Below are 22,636 nucleotides of genomic sequence, written 5' to 3'. Positions count from 1 at the left end.
AATTTTAAAAGAAGAGAAATCATGTAACGTCTGCTCTCAGACCACGAATGGAATTAAACTAGAAAATCAGTAACAGAACGGTAATTGGAAAATTCAAGGATTTGGAGATTAAACAACATATGTTACACAGACATCAAAGAAGAAATCTTGAGATAAATTTTAAAATATTTTTAACTAAATAGAAATGAAGTATAAGTTATCAAAATTTGTGGGATACAATGAAAGCGGTGTTAAGGGGGAAAATTTGGCATCAAATACATGTATTAGAAAGGAAGGAAGATTTGAACCCTACAACCTAAGTTTCAATATTAGAAACTAGAAAACAGAGCAAATTAAATCCAAAGTAAGCAAAAGAAAAAAGAATTCGAACAGAAATCAATGAAATTGAAAACTAAAAATTAATAGAGAAAATCCACAAAACCAAAAGCTGGTTCTTTGAAAAGATATCAAAATTTATAAGCCTGTAACCATGCTAAGAAGAAAAGAGAGAAGACACAAATAACTAATACCTGAAATGAAAGAGGGGACATCATTATAGATCCTATGGATACTAGAAGGATAATTAGGAAATATTGTGAAGGGGTGCCTGGGTGGCTCAGTGGGTTAAGCCTCTGCTTTAGCTCAGGTCATGATCTTAGGGTTCTGGGATCGAGCCCCGTGTCCGGCTCTCTGCTCAGTGGGGAGCCTGCTTCCCCCTCTCTCTCTGCCTACCTCTATGCCTGCTTGTGATCTCTCTCTCTCTCTGTCAAATAAATAAATAAAATCTTTAAAAAAAAAAAGAAATATTGTGAACAACTCTATGGCATAAATTTGGCCACTCTATTCCTTGAAAGACACAATCTACCAAAACCAGTACAAGCAGAAAATAGACTATCTTTTAGATAATTAAGGAAATTGAAAAATTAACCTTTCAAAACGGAAGTCACCAGGACCAGATGCATTTGCTGGTAAATATACTAATTACTTATAATTTCTTCCGAAAGATAAAAATGGACAGAATACTTCCTAACTTATTCTATGAGGCCGACATTACCGTAATACCAAAATCAGACATAACTATTCAAGAAAACTACAGACCAATATCATGAATATAAATGTAAAAATGTAAAAATCTTCCACAAAATACAAGAAAATCAAATTCAATAATGTATAAAAAGAATTATATACACCATCCTCAAGTGGGATTAGCATATCAGGTATCGTCCGACATTCAAAAATCAATTGATGTAATCATTACATCAACAGGTTAAAGAAGAGAAAAATCACAGGATCATACTAACAGATGCAGAAAAAAGCATTTGACAAAATCTAATACTCACACATGATAAAAATTCTCAGCAAACTAGGACTAGAGGGGGAACTTCCTGTACTTGGTAAGGAATATCTTCTAAAAAAACCTACAGTGAACATCATATTTAGGTGTGAAACTCAAAGCTTTCCCACTAAGATCAGGAACAATTCAAAATAAAATAATGACATACCACTACACACTTACAGAACAGCCAAAATCTGCAACACGGACAGCACCAAATGTTGACAAGGACATGGAAGCAGTAGGAAATCTCACTCATTGCTGGCAGGAATGCAAAATGGTACAGTCAGTTTGGAAGACAATTTGGTAGTTTCTTACAAAACTAAACATATTTTATCGTATTATCCAGCCATTACTCTCCTTGGTATTTATCCAAATGAGCTGAAAACTTATATTCATGCAAAAACTTGCATGTGAATGTTGATAGCAGCTTTCTTCAGAATCATCAAAACCCGGAAGCATTCATGATATCTGTCAGTAAGCGAATGAATAAGTAAACTGTGATACATCCAGACAAGTGAATATTAATTACTCACAATAAAAAAAAATAAGCTATCAAGCCACAAGAAGACATGAATGGATCCTGAAAGTCTATTACTAAGTGAAAGATGCCAATCTGAAAAGACAACCTACTATGTGTCTCAACGATGGGACTGACATTGTGAAAAAGGGCAACAAAACTATGGAGACAGTAAAAAGATCAGTAGTTCCAGGGGTTAAGGAGGAGGGAGGATCGAATTGGCCAAGAACAGAGGATTTTGAGGGCAGTGAAATTACTCTGTATGGTACTACAATGGACCCATGTCATAATACACTGTTCAAACCCATAGAATGTATATCACCAAGAATGAACCCTAATGTAAACTATGGGCTTTAGGTGGCACAGTGTAAGTGTCAGTGTAATTCCACCAACTCTAATGAATGTTCTACACTAGTAGAGGAAGTCAGCAGTAGGGGCGGTCTTGTGGCGTGGGGCAGCATGCAGAATGTATCCTGGAACTCTACTTTCTGCTCAGCTTTCTGCTCAGTTTTGCTGTGAACCTAAAACTGTTCTAAAAAAATAAAGTTTATTAATTTAAAAAAGTAGTTTCAGAAAACATACCAATTTTTATACTCACATTTACCTCTTCCCTACACATTGGACTATCTGTGAAAACTAGAAAGAGACGGTTTTATTCAATTGCTTTTGGAATCATTAACAACATGAGGTCTCTTATTTTTTGAGCCTTGAGGCAATAGTTCTTTTCATAGCAGAAATACAAAGAAATTCTCTTCTTATGCTACTTGAGAGTTAATATACCCCCTCTTCCATTATAATTTAAAAGATTTCCATTTCATATTTTTATATAATCCTCCATGATTTTTAGAGAGAAAAATATTTTATTAACTGTCTTAAAACTAGCTTCTTGGTATTTCTACTGAGGCTCTAAAAAGAATATATGCTAACAATTATTTTATTAATCTCTTTTATTTAGGCTATCATGAGTATAAAACTATATGTAATTTCACTTTAAAGCTAACACAAAATACATTGTGTTTAGATTGGTTATATAATGAAATCTTTTTTCATGTGAATTTTTAAAAAATTATCACAGAAGGAGTAATTCAAGTATGTTATGTTAGAAGAAAAACAAAGTATATGCTATCAGGTATATTTTCTGATTATCTTCAGGTGGTAATGTTTATGAAAAACTAGGCAATTTTTTTAGAAGTGTTCATCCCCGAGCAGACCTTTTGCTGTCATCTCGTCTGTGCCCCCTTCTACCCACACCTGTTATATTCAGAGATCATGTTGCATAATGATATAATTATTTACTTTGGGAGTTTATTGATATGTTATGAGTGAACAATAATGGATCGGTCACTATGTGTGATTATAACTTCTAAAAAATGTTATTAATAATATTTGGACAATGAACTCCATGGAGAATGAGTAGAAATTGATTTGCAAGACTTAAGGAGTCCTGAAAACTAGTGAGAGAGACACATTTAAAAGGACTTCCCAGGCTCTCCAAGGCAGAAAGATCCTACCAACTCACTGAGAATTTTTTCATGTATGATTTTTTGAAAGTAACTCCCAATAAATTTATAGAAATGACTATCCGATGTTTCAAGATTCATCCTTCACTAGAGAATATTTCCCTCATATCCAATTCACTGACCTTATTTCCAATTATTTCCAACCTCATTCTTTTCTGATTTTACTTAATTGTCTATCATCTAAAGGATTACCATAAATGGTCCTAATAACTGTCTTTTACTTATCTGCCATGATTTCCAACTAGTCTTTTATGCATTACTCTCTTCTCTGGCTCTGTGGGATAATGAGCTCCATGCATTGACTCACCTGCTCAGGACTCTTGAGGGATGGCTGAATGTCACCATGGTGATGGCGTACCAGGGCAAGGCCCCACTGGGAATGGGATAAGGCTCAAGGGCTGAGGCATATGTCTAGCAGTATGAGTTGAAGACTTCTTAGCTGGGAGAATAAGAGGTAGACAGAGGTATACAAAACTATATTCTGATGCTGACAGACCTTGGAAGCCAAATTAAAGGCACAATTTCAAGGACATAAGTCTTAGATTTGCAACTTCTCTCTCTATTCAAATGATAGGGTGGTCAAAATTCAGTCCCCAGAAATATTGCTGTGTCATCCCTCTGTTAATGAGCCTGGAGGAGTGTGTGTGTGTCTGTAATGCTCTCAAATAAACTAGACTTCACAATAGGTTCTGAGTCTTCTATTTGTAATTTGGGAGTAATTAGTGTTAGGGGGATAAATTATTAGCAACCTCGTTACATCAAAGCAGCCTAACATAAGACAAATAATGTAGCCATTTCTTCAAAGACTGATTTTAGATCAATATTGTTAAGAGGTTGCCACAAATGCTGAAAATCTAGGGAAATCTGCTTCATTAAGAGACTATAATTAATGATGCAGTAACATTTCACACCTGGGGGCAGGCAGGTAGAAAAAATTTATCTCAAAATCTTTAATACAGATTTAAATCTAGGTTTTTCATTACAAACTTAGAAAACAAAATTCTAAACAATGTATTTTCTAAAATGTCAAAGCTTTTCCAACAACGTTCTCAAATGACTGCAGAAGGTGGAAAGAAGAGTCATTTATTGAGCAAAACCAAGAAAAAAGAAAATCACTGGCTTGAAGATTTATTTATTTATTTATTAGAGTGGGTGAAGGGGCAGAAGAAGAGGGAGAGAGAGTCTTAGGCAGACTCTGCCAGGGCTGAGGTGACAGTGGGCTCAATCTCATGACCCTGAGATCAGGACCTGAGCTGAAACCAAGAGTTCAGGGCACTTTTTTTTTCTTTTCTTTTTTTTTTTTTTTTTTTTTTGAGAGTTGGGGGCTTAACTGACTGCACCCAGGCGCCCCAGGAGTCACTGGATTAAAAAGCCCAAGAATAAGAAAGGATTTGAGGTTACACAATGTAACACACAAAATACACAATGTATTTTGAGTAACAATGTATTTTGAATAACAGACTGTGTAGATAGTGTTTTGTAATTCTAACTTCAAGGATTTGGTGTGAGAACTGAAATTAACATTCTCTTTTTTAATGCTTCAAATGAAAGCTGACCATTTATTAAGCACCCACAGAGTTCCAAGCATTGTGGAGAACATTAAAACACTCGTTCATACCCTCTTAGAGCAAAATTGCCTATTTTCTTGCACACACTTTTGTATGGCATGGACATTATCGTTCCACTCATAAAGTGACCTGTTCTTCAAGACTTGCTCAAGAAACAAGTTTCTGATCTATAGAAGTAGATCATGAAGGAGGTTTCTTTGTCAACGGTTATACTTCATATCGTTTCCCTCTGAAACCACCACCTCCACTTCCTCCTCTAAAACCTCCACTTCGACCTTCTCTTGCCACCTCTAAAACCACCACCTCTGTCACCTCAGCCACATCCTGCCACCTCCTCTTGGAGGTCACTTCCCACCTGGAGGTCAAGGTAAAAACCTCTGCAGTGGTAGCAGTTTCTATGGGTCTATATAAAACTTCTGCAGTTTTTTAAAGGAAAATGCCTTCATATTTGCTGACAATTTAATAGAAAAACAAACATCTCTAAGTTGTCCAAATATTTCACTCACTTTACTAATTTGTTCTTTGTTCTCTAAATAAACTGCAGCATTGATGTTTTTGCCTGTAGAACATTTACAAACTATGTCATCTTCACAGGGATGCAGGAACTCCCCTAATACAGCTACATGTTCTGGAGGTCCTTGGTCTTGGCCTCTGTTAAAGCCTCTGCGGCCACCTCCTTGTCCAAATCCTCCTCTGTGGCCACCATTGCCTCTGAAATTACCACCTCCATCTCGGAAGTGGTAGTTGCTGTGGTCACAAATGAAGCTGCTACGTTGATCAAAGCCTCCACTGACCTCCGCCTCCAAAAGACCTCCTTATTCTACCAGCCTCAACCCCCAGGTTAGTACCTCCTCCCCCAGCAGGCAGCAAACTCTTTATGCCCATCCCCTTCCCTCCCTCCCTCCCTCCCTAAGCTGGGTCTAGCATGTTAGATCCTCCTGCTCCCAACCTCAACTCACCAGGCTGAAATTAACATGCTTTTGTATAAGAGAAATCTTATAACCCTGTATCTGACATAGTTTCCTCCCCACTAATTGGTTCCAAGTGGGTCACTTTCCATCTAGACCTTCAGTCACTGTTGTCTACCATGGTGCTAGGTATGAAAATGTTTTCTACATCTGGAACACAAATGTTTAGGGATTAGGGAAATTCAAGGATAGCTGGACTGGAATGCAATTTCCTTGAGAGCTAAAACAGGAGTTCTCAAGCTGCAGCTGGCACCAGAATCATCTGGAGGGCTTATTAAAGCATAGATTCCTGGACCTAACCCCAGAGTTTCTGATTCAGTAGGTCTAGTGTGGGACTAAGAACTTGCATTTCTCATAAGTTCCCAGGAGCTCCTCTGGGAAACCCAGGTTAAGGGTCACCATTCCAGACCAGTGATCTCAACCTGGCTACATGTTATTATCACCTGGAGAGGTTTTTAAACTCTTGATGCCCAGACCAATAACATCAGAATCTATGGTGGTCATGACTAGACTTCAGTATTTTTTAAAGCTCCCCAGCAGATTCCAAGGGGCAGCCCAGATTGGAAAGCACTGTCCAATCTCATAGTGGTTCTCAGCCCAGGTTATCCATTAGAATAATCAAGAAAAGTGGTTTTTTTTTTTTTTTTTTTTTTTTTAATTGAGGTATGACTTGACACACCATAAAAATGAGCCTGCTAAAGTGTACAAGTCAGGGCTTCTTATCCACAAAGTCGCACAATCATCACCACTATCTAATTACAGAACGTATTCATCACCGTCTAGGGAGATTTTAAACAAGGTTCTGATACATGGGTTCTACTCTCAAGAGATTCTGATTTAACTGGTCTACTGGGTAAAGACATCAGTGTTTTTGTAAATTCCTCAGGTGATTCTATTGCCTAGCTAGGGTTGAGAACCACAGTTCCTGAGTTTGGTTATAGACCTTCCAACCTTGCTTAAGGAGTAATAACTATTTGGGAATTTTCACTGACCCCATCAGGGATGTTGTAAATATAAAGGAACAAGCACACATTCTGTCTAAAGTCCTGCCTGGCCATTAAATGTGCCCAATCACGATGCAAGGGAAATGTCATCCCTGATTTCTGGCTCTCAGAGCAGAGAGCTGGGTGGCCTTGCACAGACAGGCTGGGAGGTGATTCTGGTGCCAGCAATCCGCTGCCTGCAGCATTTCCTTGCAAGCCAAAGCCCAGTTTGAGAGACTGCAGGAGCCTCTGGAGGGCTCGCTGGGCCCTCAAAACGACTCAGAGCTGCTAGTAAATTTTTTAAAATTTGCTTCTGTATTTTTAAGAAGCCCATTTTGTAGAGACCTTTGGTCTGATGCCGTTTCAGTGATGGCCTTTTGCTGAGTAAGGCACAGAAACAGAGTTTGAGTCTTGGGGCCTGCAGTTGTCCATGTCAGACTTTGGTTAAAGCTTCTGAGCTACAGTTTCCTCATTTTGTAGTATTTCCTTCCTCCCAGAGACGTCCATGATTGAGGAAAACAGTGTATTGGGCTCATTCACCTTTGGGGAATGAATTCAGTGGACAGAGCATGAGATTTTTACGTCACATGATCTGGATTCAATCCCTGGTTCTGGCTCTTTCCACTAATGTGACTTGGGCAAAATATGAGTGCTTACAATCTATAAAAGGAGAAACCAATAATAATAATAACACCTAATTCACCTTTGATAATTCACAAAAATATTTTTGTGAAAATCAAGTGGTATAGTTCCAAAAATGGTATAGTTCACATGAAAATGCTTTATATATTATGGCACCATAAAATGATTATGCTTTAGGATATAACTAGATGGATAGACATATGAAAGGAAGAGAGAATGCATAATTTATAAATTAAGTTGATTTCTTTTGATGTGTAGACAGTTTGAACCTTAGGACCTCAGGAGCAAAAGGCTACTTCCTCCATAGATCATTTAAAAGCAGCTATTGCCTGAATTCTGGATAATGAAACCTCATTTAAATGTTTTACGGAGGAGATCCCAAGTCGGTATCTTTAAGTAGTCCCCCCCCCCCACTTTCCCTTTTTTTGGGTCTTTGCTGATACAGAATTGAGTTAATCCTGCTCTTTAGTTCTTAGCACTTAATTGGTCCATGCAAGTCCCTTCCTTTTAATTTATTCTTTTCCTTCATCCTTATCTCTGATCCCATTTCCTATCCTTTCATAGATCCCCATTCTTTTGTTTGCAATGTGGAAACTTCCTTTATAATGTTATACCTTTGTTCATGTGAATATATGTATAGCTGTAAAAATATTATTTGGTATGCATGAAATCATTTTTTAGAAACTTGCACAACTGTTATTTTGCTATAAACCTCATTTATTTCACTTATTTTACCATGGTAAGAACATTTATATGAGATCTACCTTCTTAACAAATTAAGTGTTTAATACCTCATTGTTAACTATAGGTACAGCATTGTACCTAGATCTCTAGAGTTTACTCATCTTGCTTAACTAAAACTTTATGCCTGTTGGTTAATAGCTCCCCATTTTTCTCTTCCCCCAGTCTCACAACCACCATTCTATTCTTTGATTCTGTGAATCTTTTTTAGATATCTCATGTAAGTGGGATCATGCAACATTTGTCTATGACTGGCTTATTTCACTTAGCATAATGTCCTCCAGGTTCATCTATGTTGTCACACATTGCAGAATTTTCTTTTTTTTTAAAGGCTGAATAGTACTCCATTGTATGTGTATGCCATTGTGAGATCCAGCCATGCTACTATATGAAGATCTAATTCATTTTCTTTTGATTACTACATTTTTTCCCTATCTTAGGCAAATGCTCTATCATACTCTTCCCCTAGTGAGGGACATGTAAGTTGCCTCCAACTCCTACCACCAAGAACAATCATGCAGTGTCCTCCCTGCACCTCCTTGCACTCCCTAAACATCATTGTACCAGGAGTAGAGTTCCTGAATCACAAGGTATACACATACTTAGTAACACTCAATCCTGCCAAATTGTAATCCAAAATGATCACACCAGCTTAGGCTCCTGCCTGGTCTGCAAGAGGGTTCCTATTTCCCCATATTTTTGCTAGCAGTTGATATATTCAATGCTTAAATTTTGCCAATATGAATAGTATCAAGTGATCGCTCCTGATAGTCTTAACATTTTTTTAAAGATGTTATTTATTTACCTGACAGACAGATCACAAGTAGGCAGAGAGGCAGGCAGAGAGAGAGGAGGAAGCAGGCTTTCTGCTGAGCAGAGAGCCCGATGCAGGGCTCAATCCCAGGACACCAGGATCATGACCCGAGCTGAAGACAAAGGCTTTAACTCACGGAGCCACCCAGGTGCCCCTTAATTAACATTTTTTATTATAAGTGAGATTAAACATCTCTTCAAATTTTTCCTGATTAGATTTTCAGTGAATTGCCTATTCATACCTTCTACCCATTTTTCTGTTGGGTTGTCTTTTCCTTGCTGATTGTTAAAAATTCCTCATATATTCTAGACCTAATGGTTTGTCTGTTATAGATGTTATAAAGATCTTCCAGTATATGAGTCACTTTTTTTTGTTTGTTTGTTTTGTTTTGTTTTTTTAATTTTTTTATTTTAATAAACATATAATGTATTTTTATCCCCAGGGGTACAGGTCTGTGAATCGTCTGGTTTACACATTTCACAGCACTCATCATAGCCCATACCCTCCCCAATGTCCATTTCCCCACCACCCTCTCCCGTCCCCCTTCCCCCCCGCAACCCTCAGTCTGTTTCTTGAGATTGAGTCTTTTATGGTTTGTCTCCCTCCCAATCCCATCTTTTCATTTTTTCTTTTCCTACCTCCCCCCAAACCCCCCCACCTTGCATCTCCACTTCCTCATATCAAAGAGATCATATGATAGTTATATTTCTCCGATTGACTTATTTCGCTAAGCATGATACCCTCTAGTTCCATCCACGTCGTCGCAAATGGCAAGATTTCATGTCTTTTGATGGCTGCATAGTATTCCATTGTGTATATATACCACGTCTTCTTTATCCATTCATCTGTTGATGGACATCTAGGCGCTTTCCACAGTTTGGCTATTGTGGACATTGCTGCTATAAACATTCGGGTGCACGTGCCCCTTCGGAGCACCACGTTTGTATCTTTAGGATATATACCCAGGAGTGCAATTGCTGGGTCATAGGGTAGCTCTATTTTCAGTTTTTTGAGGAACCTCCACACTGTTTTCCAGAGTGGTTGCACCAGCTTGCATTCCCACCAACAGTGTAGGAGGGTTCCCCTCTCTCCGCATCCTCGCCAGCATCTGTCATTTCTTGACTTGTTAATTTTAGCCATTCTGACTGGTGTGAGGTGGTATCTCATTGTGGTTTTGATTTGTTGAGTCACTTTTTTTTTTTTTAAGATTAGTTATTTGACAGAGAGAAACACAGCGAGAGAGGAAACACAGAGGGGGAGTGAGAGAGGGAGAAGAAGGCTTCCCACTGAGCAGGGAGCCTAATGTGGGGCTCAATCCCAGGACCCTGGGACCACGACCTGAGCCAAAGGCAGATGCTTAATGACTGACCCAGCTAGGTACCCCTATCAGTCACTTTTTAGTATTGTATATAGTATCTCCTATTCAATAGGAACTTTGAATTGAATTGTTTTGATATAGCCAAACTCCATCCTTAATTCTTTTTAGGGATTATACTTTGAAGGTCTATTTTTTTTTAAAGATTTCATTTATTTATTTGAGAGAGAGAGAGAGATTGAGAATGAGAGCATGAGAGGGAAGAGGTCAGAGGGAGAAGCAGACTCCCCACCAAGCAGGGAGCCCGATGCAGGACTCAATCCCAGGAACCTCGGATCATGACCCGAACCGAAGGCAGTGGCTTAACCAACTGAGCCACCCAGGCGCCCCTTGAGAGTTTATTTTAAAGCATCTTTTTCTACCCTAAGGTCCCAAGGGTTCTCATACAGGGTCTGTTTCATAACTCTGTTATTTATTTGTCATTTTTTCTTTGACCAGAAATATATCATTTTAATTATTGTAGTTCTTCCTAATATCTATAGTATTTCTTAGTGTCTGCTAAGGTCAAGCTCCTTATTTGTTCTTCTTTTTCAAAATTTTCTTAGTTGTTTATGGCCCTTTATTGTTCCATAGTAATTTAAGAAGGAGTTTTATCTAGTTTTCCCAAAATATTCTGCTGAAATTTTTATTGTAATTGCATTGAATTTGTAAATCAGTTAGTGGAAATCTATATCTTTAAATTGTAAAGATACCACATCATTTATATGTGTGACTTTCCATTTCTTCAAATCTGCTCTCTTCTTTTAAATTTAAAATTTTCTCTATAATGACCTTCATTAGGCAAGCTCATAGTTTTTAGCATTTGAGTTATTGTAAATAATATTTTATTTTCTAATTGGTTATTGCTGGTATAAAGCAATGATATTTGTCTTTGTTTAATGATATTTTTATTTCTCAACTTTGCGGACCTTGAACTCCCATATTAATTTTCATAATTTGTAACTTCTCTTATATTTTATGTAAATTATTATTTAATCTACAAGCAATGGCAATTTTGTCTTCTCCCTTCCAAATTTTTAAAATTTATTCTCTGATTGTACTGGCCAAAACCTGCAGTACCATGTTGATTGTAGCTTTTGAAGAAATTAGCCTTGTCTCCTTCCAGACCCATCATATTGTGGCACGAAATCTACTATCATATATTCTTGGTTAAGAATGTGGTAGGTTAAGGGGCGCCTGGGTGGCTCAGTCATTAAGCCTCTGCATTCAGCTGAGGTCATAGACCCAGAGACCTGGGATCAAACCCCACATTGGGCTTCCCACTCAACAGGAAACCTGCTTCTCCCTCTCCCACTCCGGCTGCTTGTGTTCCCTCTCTCACTGTGTCTTTCTCTGTCAAATAAATAAATAAAATCTTAAAAAAAAAAAAAAAAGAATGTAGTAGGTTAAAAAAAAATATATATATATATAGAGAGAGAGAGAGAGAGAGTAGGTTTTCTCACAAGCCTTTTATATGCCTGTGGTAGGAAATAGGGAAGAGGCAGAACCTGGCTGAGAAGGAAATATATGAAGAGTCCTAATAATACTTAGAGAGCCAGGGACCCATACCAAGAGCTGGGTAATTACATAAAGATGCATTTTGGTTTTGTATGTACTTGAGTGGTTACCATAATCCAAATTATGTCCCCTTCCTTCTTTTCTCTCTATTCTCTTACACCTTAAAAGTGCTCTGGGGAAAAAAGTGCTATCTTTAAACACCCCCAAACTCTTTCTCAGCATGTTTCTACTGGCTTTCCTGTCTCTCCCTCTCCCTATCCTCCTTGCCTACTTTATTAGGTAGCATAACATATCTCTCAGAGATAAACACCCAAGCCTTCCTTTTTGGGAAGGGAAAAACAGAATATCCAAATAACAAGTAGGAGCAGTAAAAGGGCGATCAACGTTCCCATTGGTAATTTGTATCCTTTCCGCTTCCCTGATTCAGCACACTGGGGCAGATCATTAGATATTCAGACAGAAGTATTTACAAAACTTTAGTTCCTCTGGCTCTATATGCTTCTGCCCTACCAGCCTAACCATGATTTGTTCAATATGACATCTGCCTCCATCACTGCTGTGTCCTATTTATGCAATCTAATGTAGCTTTATTTCCTTATTTATTTGTTTAGACAGCTGTATCGCATTGCTGGTCCATTTTGAAATTACACTTAACTAAGCTTCTAGTGTTACCCGGTTATTTGTATAATTAGTTTTTGGATCTAATTCAAAGATTCTACATTTGTCCTTTTTAAAATGCCATTCTGATGCTCTAGCTTATGAAGAGTTTTAGAGACTTGTCTCTGTTATCCAACATTCTATCTAGTGCTCCAATCATCTTGTCATCTGTAGAATTTGATAGGAAGGCCATCAGTGTGCTCTTCCAAACCTTTGATAAATATGTCAAAAAGGACAGGGCCAGGGAAGAACCCTGAGGCACACCACTATAAAATTTCCTTCAGGTTGACATGGAATTAGCATTCTTGGACATGACTCTTCAATTATTGATGAAGTCACCTGACTGTACTTGCATCCATTCCACATTTCTGCATGTTATCCACAAGGATTTCCTGAGAAACACTGTCAGATTCCTTGCTGAAATACTAACACACAGTGTGTGCAGCATTTCCTGGATCTACCTGATTAGTAAACCCATGTATTATTCAGTTCTGCCTCAGTTTCAAGTGCCAGAATTTCAACTTAAACTAGATTAGGCAAAAGAGATCATTTAGAGGTTTACCTCACTGTATATTCTACAGTGCATCAGAGCATTCGTTCTCTCTACCGTCCATTGTGTTGACTTCATTCTTATGCCATCTCTCTATTCCTGAAATCAAGATGGCTACCAGCAGCGAGAGGGTTTTTCTCCCAAAAGCTCCTCTGTCATCTGAGAACCAAGTCTCATTGTCTCTGACAGGATTATAAGCCCATCTCTAAACCAAACCCAGGGATGTGATCATCTGGGTGGCCAGTCCTGGGTCACTTGAAGCTGCTCCATCCAAATTACAGGAATTGAGAAAACCTCAAAGATGATGATGCTATCAAAGGAAGAACAAATGGATATTTCCTATACCTAAGAAAAATGTTTTACTTTCCAGGGGTACCTCCTGATCATATTGTTCCAGAAAGTTATCTCCTGAACACACTGTTACCCACAGTTCAAGGATCATTCATATTATATATACATTAATATAAGCAGTTACTTTATTTATCTATAACTATATACATATGTCTTTACATATATATATATATGATTATTATGCAGTTACAAGTGGTCTACTTAGATAAACAATGTATCATCAGAAGCTTATTTCTATAGGGCTGAGTAATAAGCGTTCTCCATTCTGCAGCTGGCCAACTGACTTCAAACCCACTCACCACAGAAATCTGGGCAAGAGAGTCATCTACAGATGAGGGATGGGGATATCATGTATGCATTTTGTGGTGAGCTGTCCTGCTGTGAAGAGACAATTTCTTGGTCCTGATTCATTTGGATGGCAATGGTAATACAAGATCCGGAATATAGTGGTCTTAAAGCAAAACAAAATGCCAGGGTTGAAAGTTATAAGAATAGGAGCTATATTTTGGCTTTAATATAACTATCAGAATCTATTATTAGATGGATCTACTATTAGATGGATTCTCTAAATGCATTTACTGGTCTAACTGTTTTTTCACCAAGGCACTGTTCTAGGCACTTAATTTTATATGTTCTGAGAACATTCAAATCCACAAAGAAGTCTAACTCACTTAGTACAAACCTGCTAATGAGAAAATGCCATAGTGAACATTGGAGAAAATGTCCTTAGGAGATATGTTAAGGGCTGATTTTGGAGGAGAAAATTTTGGAAATTTTTGTGTCATGGAGTTGATCTAGAATCATTTGTAATCAAACTCAATGGTTAAATGAGGACATTTTAGGTCTGATTGCCTGATGAGAACAGCTTTCTCCCGTCTATGCTATCAGGACGCCACTTCTCCTGCCTGACTACCTTAAACAATGCAGTATGGCCTTGGCCTGAATTGTATACCTCTATCACTTTGGGTAGCGTCTGTCCTTTTCCTGTTCTTGCTTTATAGAATGCCCTACTTTTGTGTGAACTTGATGTTATACCAGAGTCCATACATAGACAGTAGCAGAATCATTATATCTTACTCTGAAAGGTAGGGAGGCAAGCAGCAGAGAAGTATCAAGAGGATTGCCAGCTGTCAGGAATATATTACACTTTCACTGAATATACTACATGTGAAAATAAAAGCAAAAATCTGTTGGGAATTTTGCTAATGTGCTATGCATAGTAAGACATGAGGGACCACCCTCAGAGAATGTAGGGAAAATAGCAGATATTTCAGAAACACAGTGGAGAACAACAACAAGCCACTTTCTCTCTCTTTTTTTTTTTCTTTTGGACAAGCTAGAGCCAAGTGATATAATCATGGGAATGTTAGGACATCCTAGCACTTTCCAGACTGATCGATAACATTAAACATTACACTTAAGTCTGACAAAATGAAACTAGCAAGAACATTATCAATGAACACAAAGAATCTGATCATTATCACTCCTAGGATGTAAAGAACAACAACAAAATTGTAATTTATCTGAGTGTCTTGCCATTATAAAATAGGGCTGAGTCTTAATTTCCTTTCCCATTTTCACAATAAGAAAGTCAATCCAGTGCTCCAGGCACTATTACATCAAATATTGATATAGCGTCACTGGATAGTAGGTCTTCCTTCTAAGAAATTGATAAATTCTTAATGAAGAGTAGGGAGACGGAGCCCAACATGAATGGATAATTCTTTCAAATACAGTTGACTTTTGTCTTTAGACTTGTTCTTTTTCCATATTACATAATGAATGCTTTTCTTTGGAATTTAATTTTTCTGACGCTAAAACATACATACTTCATAAATCTTTCTGGATTCTAAATGAACATTCTGGGGAAGTTTTCATCTGATACAAATAAAGATGAACAATAAAGTTCCAACTTAGCAAGGAACTTCCTTAAAATCTCCATTTTTAATGTGAGGCCAAACTATCAAGAGCTCCTCCTTAGGAATAAAAGAAAATATCTGGGTGGCTGTGTGGTACTGGTAAAGCTGCTTTCTGAACCCTTTGAGGCTATCAGTGCTCGGGTGTACGGAAGAAATGGAGATTTTAGAGTTCTGAACCTAACAGGGTCTTGAGATGTCCATCTGTAGCAGAGCTATACACAATCATCCAGATGCAAGGTTGTCCCTTGCAATTTTAAAAATCAACTCCATGGGGCGCCTGGGTGGCTGAGTGGGTTGGGACCTCTGCCTTCAGCTTGGGTCGTGGTCTCGGGGTCCTGGGATCAGGCCCTGCGTCGGGCTCTCTGCTCAGCAAGGAGCCTGCTTCCCTCTCACTCTCTGCCTGCCTCTCTGCCTACTTGTGATCTCTGTCAAATAAATAAATAAACTTTAAAAAAAAAAATCAGCTCCATTCACTTCAGCTACACATGTTTCCACTGAATACTTTAGAATAGAAGTGTAATGAGAAAACTAGAGACAGGAAAGGAGCAGAAGACACAATTCCTGTCCTCAAGAGGTGTATCACCTAGGAAATATTCAGAGCAAACACGAGAGCTAAATTGTCAAGCTCACCATGTGATATTTATCAAGCTAGACGAAGAGATTCCAAGTGGGCAGAGTTAAGGAAGGAAAATTTTTTTGGAGTTTGAATTGAACCATAAAGAAAATGACAGGGTCACCTTTTGGCTTCAGCTAACATGCACTCACGTAATATCAGTGAAAGAGCCCTGATTCAGATATGTGGTAGGAGCTGTCTTTGGATGAAGAAAAGCACTGGGGAATGCTCTTGATAAGTTAAAAATATGCGCTTTCTGGAACAGGGTGTGTATATTTCTAGAGATCCCACCAGAGGGCTGTTCAGAGGATGGCCACTGAGATGTTCCAAACAACTTCCAGATGACCTCTAACCAACTAATCAGCAATGGGACGGCAGTCCAGACTGTCCAACAGAAACAGCTGTGGAATAATGAAAAAGATCACTTGGAGAAACTTATTGGAAAACTAGGCAACCCCCCAAAAGTGAAAACCTATATTGTATTTAGAAGAAGGAAAGTGAGTATCTTGAGAAATTCTGAAGGGTGTTTTGAAAGAACCACAATGTCAGGATTAAAGTTGAAAGAATTAAAACAAATTAAGACAGGTAGCTAGGAACAATTATATGCTAAGATTAACAAGCATTCCTACTGATCAGTGCCAGACCTTCTGGGTGTATATGAAGAGACATTCAATCCATGCTGTGAAGCAACTGAATGAAGAGTCTTGGATTGGCTTTATGGCTCCGGTTTTGGTATTGTGAATGCTTTTGCTTTTGAGCATTTCTTTTCTCCTGTATCCGTCACTGCCTGATGGAAACTATAGCTCTATATTTTAGTTGCACTCATCCATGGAATTTCCTTAGTTACTCATCACTTCACATGTGTAGATTCTTTCAGTATTTAAACCTCCCTCTGGCTGACTCTTCGATCTCATCAGCATCAGGCTAGAGAGCAGGTGGTTGACAGTATGACTTTGCAGTTAGGCTGCTATCTCTGCATCACAAGCCCATCATTTATCATTTGTGTTACCTTAGGCAACTTATACAAAGTCTCTGTCCATCTCTGGATCCCTATCTGCAAAATGAAAGTAATCCAAACCATATTCATACACGAACATGACAGTGGTAATGTAAGTAACGCTAAGCACAATGTCTGGTCTACAGTAGGCTCTCGAAAGTATTTGCTATTATTACCATTAAAATAAAAATAATTGTATTGAAGTTAATTAACAGAGGCACCTGGGTGGCTTAATCAGTTATACCTCTGCCTTCGGTTGAGGTCATGATCCCAGGGTCCTGGGATCGAGCCCCACATTCGGCTCCCTGCCTCAGTTGGGAGTCTGCTTCTCCCTTTGCCTGCTGCTCCCCCCGATTGTGCTTTCTTTTTCTCTGTCAAATAAATAAATAAATAAAAATCTTTAAAGTTAATTGATTTGTTTAAAAAGTGAATATTATTGTGCCACAGCTACAATTTCTTAATGTCATCATTAAACCGTTCCCTGTCTGATTGCCCTAGTTGTGGTTAACAACACATGCCAGGTGAGCTTCCACATTGTTTTTGGTCTTTTCTAAGTATTTTACTTTATTATTATTTTTAAGATTTTTTTTTTGATACACAGAGAGAGAGAGATGGAGCACAAGCAGAGGGAGTGGCAGGTGGAGGGAGAAGCAGGCTCCTCGCTGAGCAGAGTCCAAGGCAAGACTCCATCTCAGGACCTTGAGATCATGACCTGAGCCAAAGGCAGACACTTAACCGACTAAGCCATCCAGGCATCCCTTTTCTAACTCTTTTAAATGACAAGTGATTAAGATCCTGACCTGACTTTTGAGGACCTATCTGAGTTTGACCTTCATTTCTTCTGAGCATTTCTTGCTCAAAAACTGACATGGCCTTTGCCCTCATAGAACTTACAGTCTATGGAGTTGACATAATTAATTAAATAATCACTCAAATAAATGTAAAACTACCTTTCTTTAGGAACACTTAACAAAGTTAATAGATGTTATTAAAAATGTGTATGAGAGGTGTCTACCAAGATCAGGAGCATCATGGGAAGGCTTCCTCAAAGAAGAGAAAAGCAGAGGGAAATTGGCTATTTCTCCCACTGTTATGACTTGAGGACACAAAGTGTTCTATTTTGCCTTTGTGTTCTCAGGCAGCCTAAGAAACACAAAGTATATTTTTGTTGAGAGAATGAATGAGGCATGCAGATTTCAGAGCCTTGGATGCAGAATAGTGGGTTGACTCTTGTTCTAAATTAGAACCCATTCTGAGCATGCTCTTACCAAGCTCACAGGAAAGCCCATTTTAGTAATTATTTTGCTGTTTCCCATTCCAGGATCACACCAGAATCTGGGAAGCTTACCTGGATCCTAAAAGAAAGGGATCCAATCTCTATTATCTAGTCCAGTCTGAAGATGGGGACCATTCTTATTTACTGAGCCCATAACAGCCCCTTCAAGTCCTGTGACTCCTTGCTGTTTTGGACACAGTGGCTTACAGGAATCTTTACTAAAACTGTGAACATGGTCTCACTTCCTAGATAGACCCTAAAGCTACTGCCTTTTTTTTTTTTTTTTGAAGATTTTATTTATTCATTTGACAGAGAGAGAGTAGAGGGGGAACCACAGAGGGAGAAGGAGAAGCAGATTCCCCACTGAGCAGGGAGCCAATGCAGGGCTTGATCCCAGGACCCTGGAATCAAGACCTGAGCCAAAGGCAGAAGCTTAATGACTGAGCTACTTAGGTACCCTAAACCATTGCTTTTGAAGTCTTGCCTCCTATGGGGCCGTTGCCATGGAGGACACATTCTATTCTGTACCTCAGTAACCTTGGAGTCCTTTTCCAAATCTGAAGCAATCACCCTCTCTCTTTTAGCTACCTTCAGTCTTCAGGGAACTCAGGTTTTAAGGAAGTGCCTTATAGGCACCAGCTAATACAAACTTCCCTACTAAGGGAGAAGAGAGCCAAAGGCAGGACTGCCTTTCTGGAATGGGGAGGAGGAAAATGAGTGGGGTAACCTCTGTTAATTAATATCTCAAAGTGTTTTCCTGCCATACCTGGATATTTGGAATTTTCCTTACAGACAATATAGTGAAATGATTCTTCTGACAACGGGGTATGTGACGGTTTGGGGAGGAGAAGACGTTATTGGAAAATCAGTTAGAAGTGTATTGCCAAAATCTAGACATGATGTGAGAGACCTTAGTGGCAACAGTGGACATGGGAAGCAGAGCAGACATTAGAGGCATGTAAGGAAGACTTTAGGGGGACCTGGGGAGATGGCAGAGTAGGAGGATTCTAACCTCACTTTGTCCCATGGATACACCTAGACAACAGCTACATTAGTGCAGCTAACCCAGAAAATAAACTGAAAACCGACAAAACAGACTCTCCACAGTTATTGGTAAAGAGGAGGCCACATTAAAAATAGTAGGAAGGACAAAGTCCCAGTTGGGAACCAAACTAACCCAAGAGACTAACCACAAATGGGAAGGACAACACAAGCACAGAGGAGGGGCAGGAGCAGACCCCACACCAGGCACCCCAGACATGGGGGACCCGCGCTGGGAAGCTGAATCCCCATAACATCTGGCTTTGAAAACCAGAGGAACTTAACTTTGTGAGAATTTACAGTCACTGGGGCTTAACAGTGGGAACGTTACAAATCAGCAGACTTAGGTCTGGGAGGGCTGGAGAGTGGTAGGAAACATAGTCCCTGCCCTAAAAGAGCCAGCATAACAAACAACCCCTCTGAGATACAACATAGAAACAGCATTTTGAAAAGCACCTTGAGGATATGGGAAGGAGATTTATTTACTAATCCTGATGTGCACTGGAGGGGCACGGATCCTTGGGAGACATCTTCAAGAAGAGAAGGACTGACAGGTGCCATTTCCTCCTTTCCACCCACCCTAGATACCTGGACACCTGCGGGAAACAACACCAACTCTCTCAACATACCTTGCCAACACTTCACTCCCTGCCCCTGTGTTCTCCTGTAGATCTACCCCATCAAATCCACCCCACTTGGCAAGAATCCCTCCAAATGCGTGTCTGACATCTCTCATTCTTTAAGAAGCTCCCACAGTGAACAGCCCCACTCCAAAGTGAACCTTGCCCTGGACAGAGGGAAAGATAAGCAAACATGCCAGTTTGACTGCAGTCCGAGCAGTGGGCTGGGGGACAGACATCTGATCTGATTGCACACTCTGCCCACTAACAGAAGCCTCCCAGGGGACAATGCAAAGAGAATGCCCTATAGTTCTGTGCAATTACAGGCCTGGCAAACAGGCTGAGCGCAGGCATCTGGTCTGACCTAACTACAAGCCCATAGTGGCCCCAGACTGGCCCCTTAACAACACAGGAACCAAACCTTCCCCACAACAGGCAAAAAGGGTCATTGCAGCTGACTGCCCTGAAGGCTAATGCGGTTCCATCACAATAGTAGGATGCATGAAGCACACATAGGAGACAACCCTGAAGCACCAGGTTTGGGTGAATAGGGGGGACACAGCACTGCAGTGCACTACAGGACCTCTTCTGCATAAGGCTACTACTTTCAAGATCAGGTGATATAGCTGACTTTTCTAATATAAAGAATCAAACACAAAGAGTTAGAGAAAATGAGGAGACAGACAACTCCATCCCAAATGAAAGGACAAAATCATAGCAAAAGAGCTAAATGAAACAGAGATAAGCAATATGCATGATATAAGAATTCAAAGTAATGGTCATAAAGACACTGGACTTGATAAAAGGGTGGAAGATCTTAGCGAGACTTTCAACAAAGAAAATATAAAAAAGAACCTATCAGAGGCACACTCAAAACTGAAGTTAAAAATACACTAGAGGGAAGAAGAAGTAGATTAGAGGAAGCAGAAGAAGAGATCAGTGAGCTGGAGACAGAATAATGGAAAGCAACCAAGCTGAATGCAAAAAGGATAAAGAATAATAAAAAATGAGAATAGGTTAAGAAACTCAGCAACACTGTCAAGTGTAAAATCATTTGCATTAGAGGGATTCCAGAAGGAGAAGAGAGAGAAAAGGGGGCAGAAAATTTATTTGAAGAAATAATAGATGAAAACTACTCTACTCTGGGGAAGAAAACAGATATCCAGGTTCGGGAGGCACAGAGAGTCCCCTCCCCACCAAAATCAGCACACAAAGGTAGTGATAAAAAGAGAATTTAATTTTTTCTCACATTTTTATTTAAATTCTAGTTAGTTAACATATACTGTAATATTGGTTTCTAAAGAGAGAACTTTAAAAGCAGCAAGAGAAAAGAAAATTGTTATAAACAAGGGATACCCCCCTAAGGCTATCAGCTGATTTTTCAGCAGAAACTTTATGGGCCAGAAGAGAGTGACACAATATATTCAAAATGCTAAAAGGGAAAACACCTGCAACCAAGGATACTCTATCCAGCAAGGCTACCATTCAGAATAGAAGAAGACATAAGTAGTTTCCCAGAAAAACAAAAGTTAAAGTTCATCACCACTAAACTAGGTTTACAAAAAAGGTTAAAGAGGGGAACCTAGGTGACTCAATGCATTAAGCGTCCGCCTTCGGCTCAGGTCATGATCCTAGGGTACTGGGATTGAGCCCCCACATCAGGGTTCCTGCTCAGCAGGGAGTTTGCTTCTCCCTCTCCTTCTGCCTCTCTCCCCCATCCTCCTGCTTGTGTTCTCCCTCTTGCTTTGCTTTCTCTCTCTTTCTCTCAAATAAATAAAATATAAAAAAAGAAAAGAAAAAATTAAAGGGATTGTGTAAATGCAAACATAATTAAAGTAGCAGACTGGGACACCCGGGTGGCTCAGTCATTAAGCATCTGCCTTCAGCTCAGGTCATGATCCCAGGGTCCTGGAATGGAGCCCCGCATTGGGCTCCCTGCTAAGCGGGAAGCCTGCTTCTCCCTCTCCCACTCCCCCTGCTCATGTTCTCTCTCTTGCTATGTCTCTCTCTGTCTAATAAATACATGAAATCTTTTAAAATAAATAAATAAATAAAAGTAGCAGATTAATCATTTATAAAAACCAGTACAGAGGTTAAAGCACAAAAGCAGTACAATTAATCATACTTTACATTTTTTATTTTGTGAATCCCTTGACTTATTTTTACAAATATAAAGTATGATATCATATACATACAACATGGAGGGAGGAGTAAAAATTTAGTACTTTTAGATTAGTTTCAAACATAAGTGACCATCAACGTAATATAGACTGCAATATGCATAGGATTTTATATATAAACCTAATTGTAAACACAAATCAAGAACCTGTAATAGATATGCAAAAAAAAAGAGAAGGAAATCTACATATATCACTAACAAAAGGGAAGAGAGCAAGAGAAAAAAGGAACAGAGAAGAGCTACAAAGCCAACCATAAAATAAGTAACAAAATGGCAATAAATACATTCCATCGATAATTACTTTGAATATAAACGGTCTAAATGCTCTAACCAAAAGACACAGGATGACTAATGGGTACAAAAGCAAGATCCATCTTTGCTGCATACAAGAGACTCATTTCAGACCTAAAGACACATGCAGATTGGAAGTGAAGGGATGGAGAAATATTTATTATGCAAATGGAAGGAAAGAAAGCTGGGGTAGCAATACTTA

At 39.0% G+C, this 22,636-nt stretch overlaps 1 pseudogene across 1 annotated transcript in view; it reads right to left on the bottom strand.

Annotated features, from left to right (window-relative positions):
* Window positions 1–5,127: 5,127 nt before the first annotated feature.
* Window positions 5,128–22,636, bottom strand: part of LOC308343279 (H/ACA ribonucleoprotein complex subunit 1-like) — a 30,377-nt pseudogene continuing 12,868 nt past the window's right edge. Inside the window, exon 3 of the transcript in view lies at window positions 5,128–5,667. The product of the transcript in view is annotated as an H/ACA ribonucleoprotein complex subunit 1-like (transcript). The remainder of the gene's footprint in view (window positions 5,668–22,636) is intronic.

This window comes from Martes martes (assembly GCF_963455335.1).
Source record: "Martes martes genome assembly, chromosome: 5".
In the NCBI taxonomy this organism is placed as follows: Eukaryota; Metazoa; Chordata; class Mammalia; order Carnivora; family Mustelidae; genus Martes; species Martes martes.
This window is presented reverse-complemented; position numbering and strand designations above follow the sequence as displayed.